Below are 12,737 nucleotides of genomic sequence, written 5' to 3'. Positions count from 1 at the left end.
CTGCTACCAATTTTTTCATTGCACCAAGGTAAGTTGGTCAAAGAGTTTATATTGCCAAAAGTCAGTGTATTCTTTTAAGCTCTGGCATACCATTAGTCCTTACAGTATATCAAGAGGCTGCAGTGATTCAAGTCATGGTCCCTATCCCCTCTTCCCTCCCTCTCCTCTGACCCTTCCTTTCTCTGTCTCCCACATCCATCTCTCCCTCCCTCCTTCCCTCTCTCTTCTTCTCTCTTATCTCTTCTCACAGCCACTCCTGTCCTCACTATTAATTAAAACTCTGTATGTGTATGTGTGTGTGTTTGTGTGTGTGAATGTGGTGTGTGTGTCAGGCTTCAGTATTAATTAAAGGTGTGAATGCTAATTGGTTAGATCAATAAAGGGTCGTTAGGCCTCAGGGGCCGACAGCCAATAGGAAATCGTTATGTGTCTGACATCACTGTCACTCTGCTAAAGCGGCACTGCACTGACACACACACATACCTGCACTTACTTACACACACACACACACACACACACACACACAGCTACTGTCAGCTAGAAAGATAGGTTGACCTCAGAGAGAGGAAGAGGGAGTTTAGAAGCAGAGAGGTTAGCAAGACACAACTGGCTCAATAGATAGAAACTTACTGTATGTCCCTAAAACTAAATCAATATCCATTAAGGAAAGCAAGAGACACAGAGAGAGAGCGGTAGAGAGAGAGAGAGAAAGAGAGAGAGAGAGAGAGAGAGAGAGAGAGAGAGAGGTTATCAAAAAGAAAGCATCAGCTGCCATAGTTGTCATTGAACAGAACTGAGTAAATGAGTGTGTCCTCTCAGAAGGCCTTTTTGTGCTGATCAATACCAGTGCACAGACTCTCCCTCTCTCTCCCACACACATACACTCCCACACTCTTTTTCCATCTCCCCCTCTGTCTTTCTTTCTCTCCGCCTATTGTATCAGGGTCACAGCTATCAGCCATTGTCAGTATGGTATTCTCTCTGATAGATAACCATGGACAAAACTTTGCCTGACATCACCTTGACTATTACAGAAGACAGGAGGGAAGAGAAGAGAAGAGAAGAGAAGAGAAGAGAAGAGAAGAGAAGAGAAGAGAAGAGAAGAGAAGAGAAGAGAAGAGAAGGATTGAGTTAACGGTGGGCAAGCTTTCCCATTACCTCTACCTGGCATACAACATGACATGATAGAATAGAATAGAATAGAATCGAATAGAATAGAATAGAATAGAATGTATTCCATTTTCTCCATACTAAACGACTGAGCTCACATGTGCACCAATATTCCTTTCATTTTCTAGGTATGTGCTGTAGTTCTGAGCTGATGCATGTACACATCATGTCGGTCACCTCAGATTTGCCACTCCACCCACCCCAGTGCCACCCTTGCACCCACCCACGTTTTCACCACAACCATAGCCGACCCCTCTCTATCTTCTACACGGGTGCAAAGGCAGTAAAACGCGCATGCACACAATGATGCCCATCAGCCCCTGAGTTATACACACCACCCTGGATAGTGAGTGCTGGAAGAAATACAGGAGCTGTGTGGATTTTTTTTCCCCTGCCTTTGTTCCCACCTGACAATGGCTTCAGATAGACCTATCTCTTGTGCTAAAACAAACTGACACAAAGTGAGGAGAGAGCAATGTAAGGCGATGCAAGGTTAATTCTGTTAAGCGGTGTATGAACCGTTAACCCATAGTGCTGAAGGTAAAGACAGTCGTCTATGTGTGTGTGCGTGTCCAGTGACTGACAACTTCAGCCATACTCTGGTGTATACTGCGCATTTCTAATAAAAGCACATCAACTGTGTTTGTCTGTGCGTGTGTGTGAGTGTGTGTGTGTGTGTGTATGTGCGCGTGCGTGATCACTCTCCATTCTGTGCCGACAACATCTGTGTGTGTGTTGCTTGGTTGCACAGTCGAGGTGAGCTAGCAAGCTCTGTAGCTTTATGTGTGTCTGTGATATCTAATAGCTGTGCCTACTGGAGCGTGACTTATTAAATTTAACATCAAGAGACCCCCTGGAAAGCTGACTGACAGATACACACACACACACACACACACACACACACACACACACACACACACACTCAAAGCTACCTAGCTCACCTGAACGGTATAACCAACCAACCAATACAGACACAGCCGAGTAAACATCCTAGTATAAAGGCAATAATCATCCGGTGCCTCAAGTCACACAGAATGTAAATCAAGGTGTGCAATTATTACAATGCCTTACTTTCCTGTTTAGCTTTACATTAAAAGAATAAATAGGAATAAAAAGGTTATTACTACATCAGTGAGCTCCACAACACACACAACAACTGGCATGTTTTTTACTGATGCTATGCACAGTTCCAATTCTGGGTGCTGAGTTAAATCAACACTTAAATCAACAGGTTCTACTTCACAGCATAACAACAAGGTTCAACAAGGAACCATCATGTTCTTTTGTCTGTATGTGAAAGGGTTGTATAAACACACAACCCTCTATTTTTGTGATGACAAGTCTGCTACAATGGTTTTTCTAGTTGTTTACACACACAACCCGAGCCCTGAACCAAACGCTGATCAATGGAAGGTTAAAAATTGCTTTCCAAATTATTCTTGTGAAAGTAATATCAAAATGTATGGTGGGAGCCTAGCCTCGAGACACACGCAACTGGCCTCTGTACTGATCCAGTCTTTCGTTCCGTTCCATTCTCCTCTTCCTTTACACTCTTTCTCTCTCTCTCTTCATCCGCCTACTCTCTTCTTCGTTCCATCTCTTTCTTCATCTCCCCTTCTGTCTCCAGCCTTAGTACCGATAGTGCAGTGTAGCTTCAGCCAAAGCCCGGCAGGAGTTCCCTCTCTACGAAACTAACATGATTTACTCAGTAACATAGCATTGTGTGTGCGTGCGTGTGTGTGTGTGTGTGTGTGTGTATATGGGTGTGGGTGGGTGGGTGTGTGTCTTGGGACTTAATAAAATAAAGTTACGCCACAGTCACTGGGGAATCAATTTGTAAAGAAGTTGTTTGTTTCATCACAAGACAAAACTTAAATAATTGCAACTATCTGCCGTGACACACACACGCAAACACATCACAAGATAAACTCCTACTCCTACATGTATCTGCTGCGGAGTTAAAAAAGGCTTATTTTAATGAGTTTTTATTTTCTTTTGTACCAAAGACAGGTTTTCTTTTTTCCCACCAACTGCATGTGACCAAAATCTGATGTTAAGATCTTTTCTTTCTTTCTTTTTTTTTTTCTTAAGTCAAAACACATGGTCACTGCACTAAGTTCCAGGACCCTAAATGCCTTGAAAACTAATGACAACAAGTTTCACTATGGGTTGAGAAAATTCAAAAACCATTAGCTGCATGGTGATGCATGGTGAAAATGTGTGGTGGTCAAGCTAAAAACAAGGATGTTTTTGTTAGTTCACATTATGGACATATAAGCTTTTAACTCGGCAGCAGGCATAAAGTTGAACAACATGCTTAAGTGAGCCACACTATGTCTGACTATCTACCCTACTGCACTGTGCATTTTAATTGAAGCCTCGAAACTCATTAACATGCGAGCCAATTTTTTTTTTTTTTTTAAATCACAGATTGTTGATAAGAGTATTAAGCTTTTGCATGGAAAATAAACTGTGTTTCAACTTTCAACTCAAAACAGAGATTCACAAAAAAAAACTTTTCCAGCCTCAAAATACATGTCAAGCCATGCTGTCACATATTGTCAGCCACTATATCAAAAGCAACATCAATTTGAAAGGGAAAAAAAAAAAAACCCACAATCCGATGAATCAATTCATGAACAAAGTAGTAGTGGGGTGATAGTGTTTCCTTTGCCATACTGCAGTTCTCCTTTCTGGGAGACCAGAAGGTTAGACATCAAAAGCAACGAGGAAGGGAAATAACAGAATCTGCAGATAGAAAGAACAGTAAAGGGGCTGGAGAATACAGCGCTGATAGTCATTTTAACAATTAGACGATTAAACATTGAGAGAAATCCCCCCATGGACTGCCCTTAAATCATGAAATCTGCTGACAGGGAGCAGCTCAGAGAGGTTAGAGAACATTTCGTTGATGCTCCTTATCACTTTTTATTTAATAGGATGGCGTTACATTTGGTGAAAATGGTCTTTGATTGGCTGACAGTGTTGAGGTATATTTTCTGACGGTGTAAATGCTGCCACGGACTGCTGTCTCACTCATGCCATCAGAAACTGCCAAGTCAGCATGACCCTGCTCATTTTCTGGTTATGCTAATCAGGTGACATTCCTTCCTGCTTGGCAGAGGTAGCTGATTGGATGGGCCGAGGTGGTGACCCTGAAGGGAGGCCGTTTGATTGGTTGGCTGATATAAAGCTGAATAATGGACTGACATTGGCCAGGAGGCAGTATTATTATCAACACACACACACACACACACACACACACACTAACGCAGCACATACAGGCGTTCCCACACACACACACACACACACACACACACACACACACACACACACACACACACACACACTAACGCAGCACATACAGGCGTTCCCACACACACACACACACACACATAGTGCTAATGACTATGTACCAAGGTGGCCTATATTTTAGTCAGGTGGCCAGTGGTTGTCTGACAGACCTGAATATCAAATCAATATATCACTTGATGTAATTTCTATCCTGTCTAGGCACTGAAAGATTTGGCAGCTTTTCACTATAATTCCATCATAAAATTATTTAATATTATTCAGATATCAGGTTAATATATCATTTGCTGGACTTTCTTTAGTGTCAAGCACCTATCCTACCAATCCAGGCCCTGAAAGATCTGGGAGCAGAGGTTTTTACTGTAATTACATTATCCACAGATCAAAATGATATATCATTACTTGGACAATTTTTTGTGTAAGACACCTATCCTGTCCAGGTACTAAGGCATTTGGCAGCTCTTTAATATAATTCCCTCATTAAATTAGTCAGTATCATCCAAATATCAGATTAATGCATCATTTGCAGGTCTTTCTTTCAAGTCAGGCACCTATCCTGCTTATCCAGACACTGACAGCTTTGGCAGCCATTTGCTGTAATTAAATTATCTAGGTATCACTTTGATACATCATTTTATGGACAGTCTTTGGTGTCCAGACACTGATGGATTTGGCAGCTATTTTCATTTCATATCATTCCATTATGAAATTATTTACTATCACCCAGACATCGGGTTAATATGTCATTTGCTTTTAGGGAAGCAAAGAGGCTTGGGTGGAAGGTCCCACATCCAATCCCTGCAAACACCACTGTGGTCATCAACCGCCATTTGCACTGTCAAAGTGCCTTTTAGCAAGACACTGAAGCGCTCGCTCATTGTTTGTCACTCCGGATAAGAGTGTAAGCTAAATGCCTAACTAATCCGCTGGACTTTCTTTGGTGCCAGTCACCTATTCTGAATATCCAGACACTCAAAGATCTGGCAGACCTTCACTATATTACATTATCCAGATATTAAATTAATATATTATTTGTCAAAACTTTCTTCATCTTGGCACTGGGCGCTATGTGCCAAATTCAATTCAAAGTGGGATATCTGATAGATTTTAAAAGTCCATGGCATGTTATGTGGGGAGGGAGGCAGTGGGACTTCTTCCAAAGTTGTGGTGTTTTTAATATTTTATTTACTTGAATCAAAACAGGTGAGGGTTTTCACTGTGCTATGTAATTTCCATGACCTATCAAAACACATTTCAGACAGAAACAGTACTAAAAATATTTGAAACCATATCAAAACCAAACCATGTCAAAAAACTTGTAGCTAAAATAGGCTCTTGTGTGCAGCAAATGTTTCAAGGTGCTGAGACAAAGCAAAACCATTGATAATGTATTAGAAATCTTGAGAATCACAATTCCTCAGATGTTGGCTTTTTTATGAGGATTTCATCGGACAAGCTATGAAGTGAACAGCAGCTGAAGGCGTCCTGAACGAGCGCAGCACTGCCGCTCATGAGAGGAAGACTCTAGATAGAAAGGGTTTAAGTAGCACACGGGAGTACAAGAGACTTTTAGAGGTAGAAATTGAGTTTCTGCTTGTATAGTTCATTCAATTTTATTTTTTTTTGACAGAAATCTCCATTGGCATTGAACTTCTGATATTTACTGATATAGCTAGCAACGGGAGCTGAATACACAGCAACAGATTATTTGTTAATGAGGTAGTATAAAGCACACATACGCGCACACACACACACACAAATACACTCATACACATGTGAGGCAGGTATTGACTGAGATTTATATTATTTTTTTATGAATTCCCAATGTGTTGAGATGCTTTAGTGACACTGTCCTAACCCAATAAAGCACACTGAAGTGAGCAGAGGAAAACAGACTCGGAGAAAGAAAGATGGGTAGACAGGGACGTGAACTCAATAACACCCCTATTTTCCTTTAAAATTCTGTTTCATACAATCTGCTCTCCACACCTGCTGTCACTGTGTGTGTGTGTGTGTGTGTGTGTGTGTGTGTGTGTGTGTGTGTGTGTGTGTGTGTGTATGTGTGTATGTGTGCGCGCGTGTTGATTGATGCCCCTGCGTTGAAGCTGACCTTGCAGCAGTTGGAGCGGCGAGGAGCTGCATTCACACTGTAGATAATGAACACATACAAACACACACACACACACACACACACACACACACACACACACACACACACACACACACACACGCAGACTTAAAGCAGCATTGATTTCTCCTGCTCAACTAGAAAGCATAGACCACATTACATTATTACAGGCAACTCCTCTCCTATCCTCTCCTCTCTTCTGCTCTCTCCTCTTCCCCTCTCCTGCCCAGCTTTTCTTTTCTCGTCTCCTCCTCTCTCCTCCCCTCTCTCTCCATACTTCCATTTCTTCTATTTTTACCTTCCTTTCCCTTCCCCTCCCTTCTTTACATTCCTCTCCCTCTTCTCCCTCTTCTCCTCACTGCTTCTCTTTACTCGTTCTCTCTTACATTCTCTCTTATTCCTTTCCTCCCCTCTCATAGCTTCACATACTTCACACTTGCCAGGTAGAATACACGTGAGAATACATAAAACACACACATACACACACACATACATACACACACACAGCCCTCCAGGGCTGTAAAACCACTTGTGTCTCAAGGGACAAAACTGACATATTCCTTCTCATTTTAAATGCATGAAACTTTGGCGTGTGTATGTGTGTAGCACAGGTGTTGGATGTGTATAAAGCTGTGTATACCAGTATGGATGAGGGAGAAAGAGAGAGAGTGAAATGAACAGAGAGATAAAGAGGGAGAGATAGATACAGATAGTTCCGATCTACAAAAACATAAAGACAGTCCTGCACTCATGTCTGCTCTTTGCAGATGATCTTGTCTTGTTGCCCCATCATAGTTTGTCACTCCTACAGACAAGCTGTTAAAGTTGTGCTCTAATGGCAAACACAAATAAATCAGAAATCACAATTTCCCAAAGGATAGTCAACGAAAGCAATTCAATTCAGAAGAGCATATCAAAATAAAGGGCGGTAAACAAATTCAGATCTTGCCATTGAAAGGTGTCATAAAACAACACCCAAAGAAGACTATGCTCCCATTGCAAATCAGGAGAGACAGACACAGAAAGACTTATTTTCATGCCGGCGCGGACCAAGCACATCATTCTCTCTCCACTCTACATCACTGAAGTCCCAGAGGACAAGCCGGTCCCACCAATCCTCACTCTGCACCCTCATCTAAAAATGCCAGGGTGCAACAACTGCAGCGTCGTCTCCTTCTTTCCATCAGATTTCCCAAAAGTAGCGCCTGAAGCATTGCATTTTTTAATTACAATAGAGAGAGACTTGAGGCTGAGACAAACAACATGATGTGGTAGAGCAAAATTATGGCTATAATTGTTTTGGTTAAATTTGATAGTGGTAGGGCAGGAACCATTTTTTTTTTTTTTTTACAAAAAACTCCCATTTCCACAACTCTTTCTGGATAATTGAAATAAATACTTCAGTTATGTAAACAGGATTATTATGAGGAGTTGTCAGTTTGTGTAATCATGAAAATGATTTAAATTATTTACTTGCAGTACTGGCAACAGTGGCATTATTGTGTACATGTAAATGTAGCCAAATATGTCTACTACTATATATGTAAGAGACATGTAAATGTAAAAAAAAAAAAAAAAAAAAAAGAGTAGCTCCCCCTGCTGTGAAAGCATAGCTCCCCCAATCATGCCTTTCCTATATATTAGGGTCACCTTCTCTGTCCTATGTTGTCATTAATTGACTGGATTCAATTGTTGAATTGAGGTGATAGAGAGAGCAATGGACAGAAAGAGAGAGAGATGAGAGAGAGAGATGGAGGGATGATAGATAGAGGAGTGGATATTGTCAGTCCCCTCAGGTCTCTTTGATAAAGATCAGAGCAGCTGCGGCCAGAGCCTCAATCACACATGCACGCGCTCACACACACACAAGCCAACACAGACAAATAGACTGTTCGAACTTGCGCATGCATACATACACCAACTGATGCATGCTCTCAGATGCAAGCACACACACACACACACACACACACTCACACACTGTGGCCATGGTGACTTTTACACTCAGATCATGTTCAAGTCAGGCAGACTAGAGTCAAAATCAATCAATCAAGTGCTGATAAGGGATGAGAGACCTGAAGGCATAAATGGTTGAATGTTCCTTTAATGGTTGTCTCTAGATACGGATCCAGCCCCATCAGATGCCGCTTCTCATTTTTCACCCGTACGCTGCTCGTTAGCTATGTGATCATTTGAATCTCATGTTTTATAAACTGGTAGTGGTTTCTTCTGTGGAGACAGTTTCAGTGTCCGAGCATCAAGAAGACTAAACTCATCAATTTGTGGGTGGAATGCTGTTAGCTTGTCTTCACTGCTGGGACTGGTCAAGAACTCTCTAGGCTGAGGACTGAAACATCATTGGTGCAGAAGAAAAAACGACGTGCAAGTTTGTTTTTTGTTGTTTGAATTCTCGTTAGGGGGCGTAAAATAGCCACAGTGGCATCTATGAAACTTCTCCTTGCAAAGAATTGGACTAAATAGATTTGGCATTCCTATCATAAACCTTGATGCATCAGTAGGACCAGTAGGACTGTTTCAGGAGGTTGTGTCCACTGACCTTATATTTGGAGGCAAAAGGAAACAGTGCATTTGTGCATTTCATTTGGTTCTGCCTCTATCCATTTCAGTATTACTCTGCATCTCTATCTCTGTTGTCTACAGTCATGAAAGAAGCTGTATTTGAAATTGAAGTAGACTGAATTAGACTCATATTCCTTCATATTGTTCCATGATTTATATTCCTTTGTTGCATGTGTTATATGCCATAATCAGGCACTAGGCTTCTCCTGTTACCACTAGAAGCAATAAGCTTTGAATACAGACACAGGCTTTTTGTGTATGTATGGGTGTTTGTGTGTGTGTGTGTGTGTGTGTGTCTCTGTGTGGGTGGGTGTTTGTATGGGTGTTTGTGTGTGCGTGTGTGAGCTTTTGTGTTCTTGTGTTCTTGAGGTTTATAGCTGACTGAATGAACTCTATTTTTTCTCTCTCCTTTCATCAAGTGCACCCGCAACAGCAATCAGCTTTTCAACAAGATGATGGCCAAAAATCATCTTACATATAGATTCAGTGGGAGGAGTAGAGCATTCCTGCAGGATTTGTACTCATCTTTCAGTTTAAAAAAAAGCCTTTCCAAACCATGTATTTTTAAATAATTGGTGAACCAAATGTTAATATTTTGTTGGCATGTCATGATAGTGCCAATTCCAACTCACGAAAGTCACCATGATTGGCTTTCTCCCCTGTTAACAGACTGTAAGATGGTAACAATTGATAATGTTGTGATGTTACCTGGCATAACGAGCAAAAAAGGTAGAAATGCTAGCCACTGTTACCAGGATGGACAGTGTGTCTGTAGCTACCATAACATTATAGACCAGGGGTCGGCAAGTACGTTTGGCCTCGGGCCAAATTTTTTCCAAGCAACTGAATGGTGGGCCAAAACATAATATCTTGGACAGAACCTTTTTTTCTACCAAACAAAACTTTTTTTTCCTAATCTATACTATTATATATTGTACAAAAGAGTAATTTAAGAAAGTTATTTGTTTAAAATAAAGTAACTTGAATTTGCTACAGACTGTTATTAGTGTGTTATTACTGCTTTGTCTCCTGCTACACTCTGTGGCTGCGTTATAAAACAGCTTATAATAGTAACCTGCTGATAATGTGACTGCTGTCTTTAATCACCGACAGACTGTCTTTTAAGACATGAATGTGTGTAAATCTCATATTTCCCCTCTCCACACAGTTAATAATAAATGTGTATCATTTCCATTTTGAAAATGACTACTTCTTTGAGCCTATCTAACGTATTGTAATAATTATTTTATGGACTCAGGATTGGATATCCGACGTACGTTACTCTCGCGTTACATCGTTACCCGCGTTATTGTGCGGGAGGTTACATTGTGTGCACAGAGACATTAGCAAAACATTGATAGCTAGCAAGACAAAATGTCACTGTCAAAAGCAATGAAAAGAAAAGTTGACAGCGAAGGTAGGACATACAAAGAAGAATGGAAAGAAAAGTATGCATTCATCTTACCTGATTTTATTAACGCCAAACCAGTCTGTCTAATCTGCAACGAAGTTGTTGCAGTTTGCAAGGAATACAATATACGACGGCACCACGACACAAAGCATGGCAAGATCAGACATTTTCAGTGTCATCTGGCGGGCCAGATACTATTACAGGCGGGCCAGTTTTGGCCCGCGGGCCGCTAGTTGCCGACCACTGTTATAGACAAACATCATTTGATGGATATTGAGCCCTGACCTCTCAGTGGAGTAAAAATTTCCACTTGGTCTCCCTTAGAAAAGCTAAATTATTTATATCAGGATGGTAGTGGCAGCAGCTTAGAGCTTAGAGAAATGAGCTTGTGACCAGAAGGTCACCGGATTGGCAGGAAAACTCTGTGAATAAGTAGCACTCTCCATGATATGGTGTGTAACTGATGGACAAATGCACAGATGGAGACGGGTCCATGGATGCCACTGACATTTGGCCGTTGAGAGCTCCCAAAGCTTTTAACCTGCTGCCACCAACTTCTGTGTGTTTGCACAAAATGTAACTTTACACCCAAAAAAAAAAAGAAAAGAGCTAGACAAAGGAGCAAAGGAGAGGAGGAGCAAAGGAGAGGAGCAGAAGAGAGGAGAGGAGTGTACAGATTAGGAGAAGGTCATCCCTGCTTTTATCTCATCTCATTTAGACTCCTGCAGCTTCCTCTGCTGCTGCCTCAGTCAGAAGTCACTCGTCTCCAGTTCCTTCAGAATCCAGCAGATAGATTCTTTTGGTGTCAAAGGAAAAAACAATTTTATCATCTCTACACTGGTTACCAGTTAGATTCAGAATTGAATATTTTACTGATCAGGATCTGAGTCTGCTGACTGTCCCTCAGTCTAGACTCCGGACTATAACCTGCCCGAGGAATTGAGGCTCACTTCTAAAAATTCACTTTCATAGGCTTATATGTAATGTGTTTGATTTTGTCCACTTGTGAATATGTTGTATTAACATATTAAATAATGTATTTTTATTTTACATACTTTACCATTCCTTTTTTGTCCTCTTTCAAAGCACTGTAAGCTCTGCTTTAAGATAAGGGCTACATAAATAAAGTTTATTATTATTATATCATAGAGAGGACGGAAGAGAGCAGGGGAGATAAGCAGAGGAGAAGAGAAAAAAGGGAAGTGTAGAAGAGAGGGCTGGGGATTAGAGGAAAGAGATGAAATCTCTCCTGACTTGTTAGCCGCGTGGTAGCGTGTTCTAGGTCGAATTGCATGTTCTCTGGTCCATGTTCTATAGAAAGTGATTACATCTGGGAGCTCTGTGTGTGTGTGTGTGTGTGTGTGTGTGCATGCATAGATGTGTCCATGTGCATGTGTATGTGCGTGTGGTATTTTTTTTTTGAGGCCAACATATTTTGTTGGTCCACATGTATGTACTGTGTGTGTGTGTGTGTGTGTGTGTGTATGTGTTTGTATTACTAACAAGTATGTTTTGGTTCCCACATGCTTTAAAGTGGATGCCTCTCCCAGGATACATTGAGAACAAAAACACGCCTGCTTCATGGCAGTTACATGGTTAGAACCTGCTTCTAACGCTTCATGCTGCTAACAAACTGTCCTGGTATGAAAGAGATATTTCACCCTCCAAAACTATTCACATCTACAATATGTAATTCACTTAAATTGTGAGATAAACTAATTCTTGACAGTATTTTTGATGGAGGACGGTCAAAGACTTGAATATCTGTTAAGAAAACATGACTTTGACACTGACCAATATATCCGTAAGGTATGAGAAAGAAGGAAGGAATCACTATTTATTCTGAATTCTGAATGAGTTATTGGATACTACTATACTGAAATTCATTGTTTGTGAAGTAATTTGAAGGTGAACTGTAGCTGGACAACATGCATTCTATGTTTTCAGTATTGTACCTTTTGTTTGATGACTTTGTTTTACAGTGTCTTGTAAGCGAATGTGTGCTGGGCACCATATGGTGTATGATGCTATAATAAAATAAAATCAATCTTTTACTCATACAGTTCTTTTTCTTATTTGTTACTGAAATCCGCTCAATATGCTTTTCATAGGATGCCTCCAATAGAGTAAAATAGCAGT

At 40.9% G+C, this 12,737-nt stretch overlaps 1 protein-coding gene across 1 annotated transcript in view; it reads right to left on the bottom strand.

Annotated features, from left to right (window-relative positions):
- LOC139649507 (CUB and sushi domain-containing protein 3-like) overlaps positions 1-12,737 on the bottom strand; it is a gene marked incomplete at its 3' end in the record, with an annotated part of 287,088 nt that overhangs the window by 83,530 nt on the left and 190,821 nt on the right. The window lies entirely within an intron of this gene.

This window comes from Centroberyx affinis, unplaced genomic scaffold, assembly GCF_046629955.1.
Source record: "Centroberyx affinis isolate AG114_WGS23_722 - 3 ecotype Tasmania unplaced genomic scaffold, CSIRO-AGI_Caff_v1 ptg001366l_1, whole genome shotgun sequence".
Lineage (NCBI taxonomy): Eukaryota > Metazoa > Chordata > Actinopteri > Beryciformes > Berycidae > Centroberyx > Centroberyx affinis.
The sequence above is the reverse complement of the archived record's forward strand: the minus strand, read 5'-3'. Positions and strand labels throughout refer to the sequence as shown.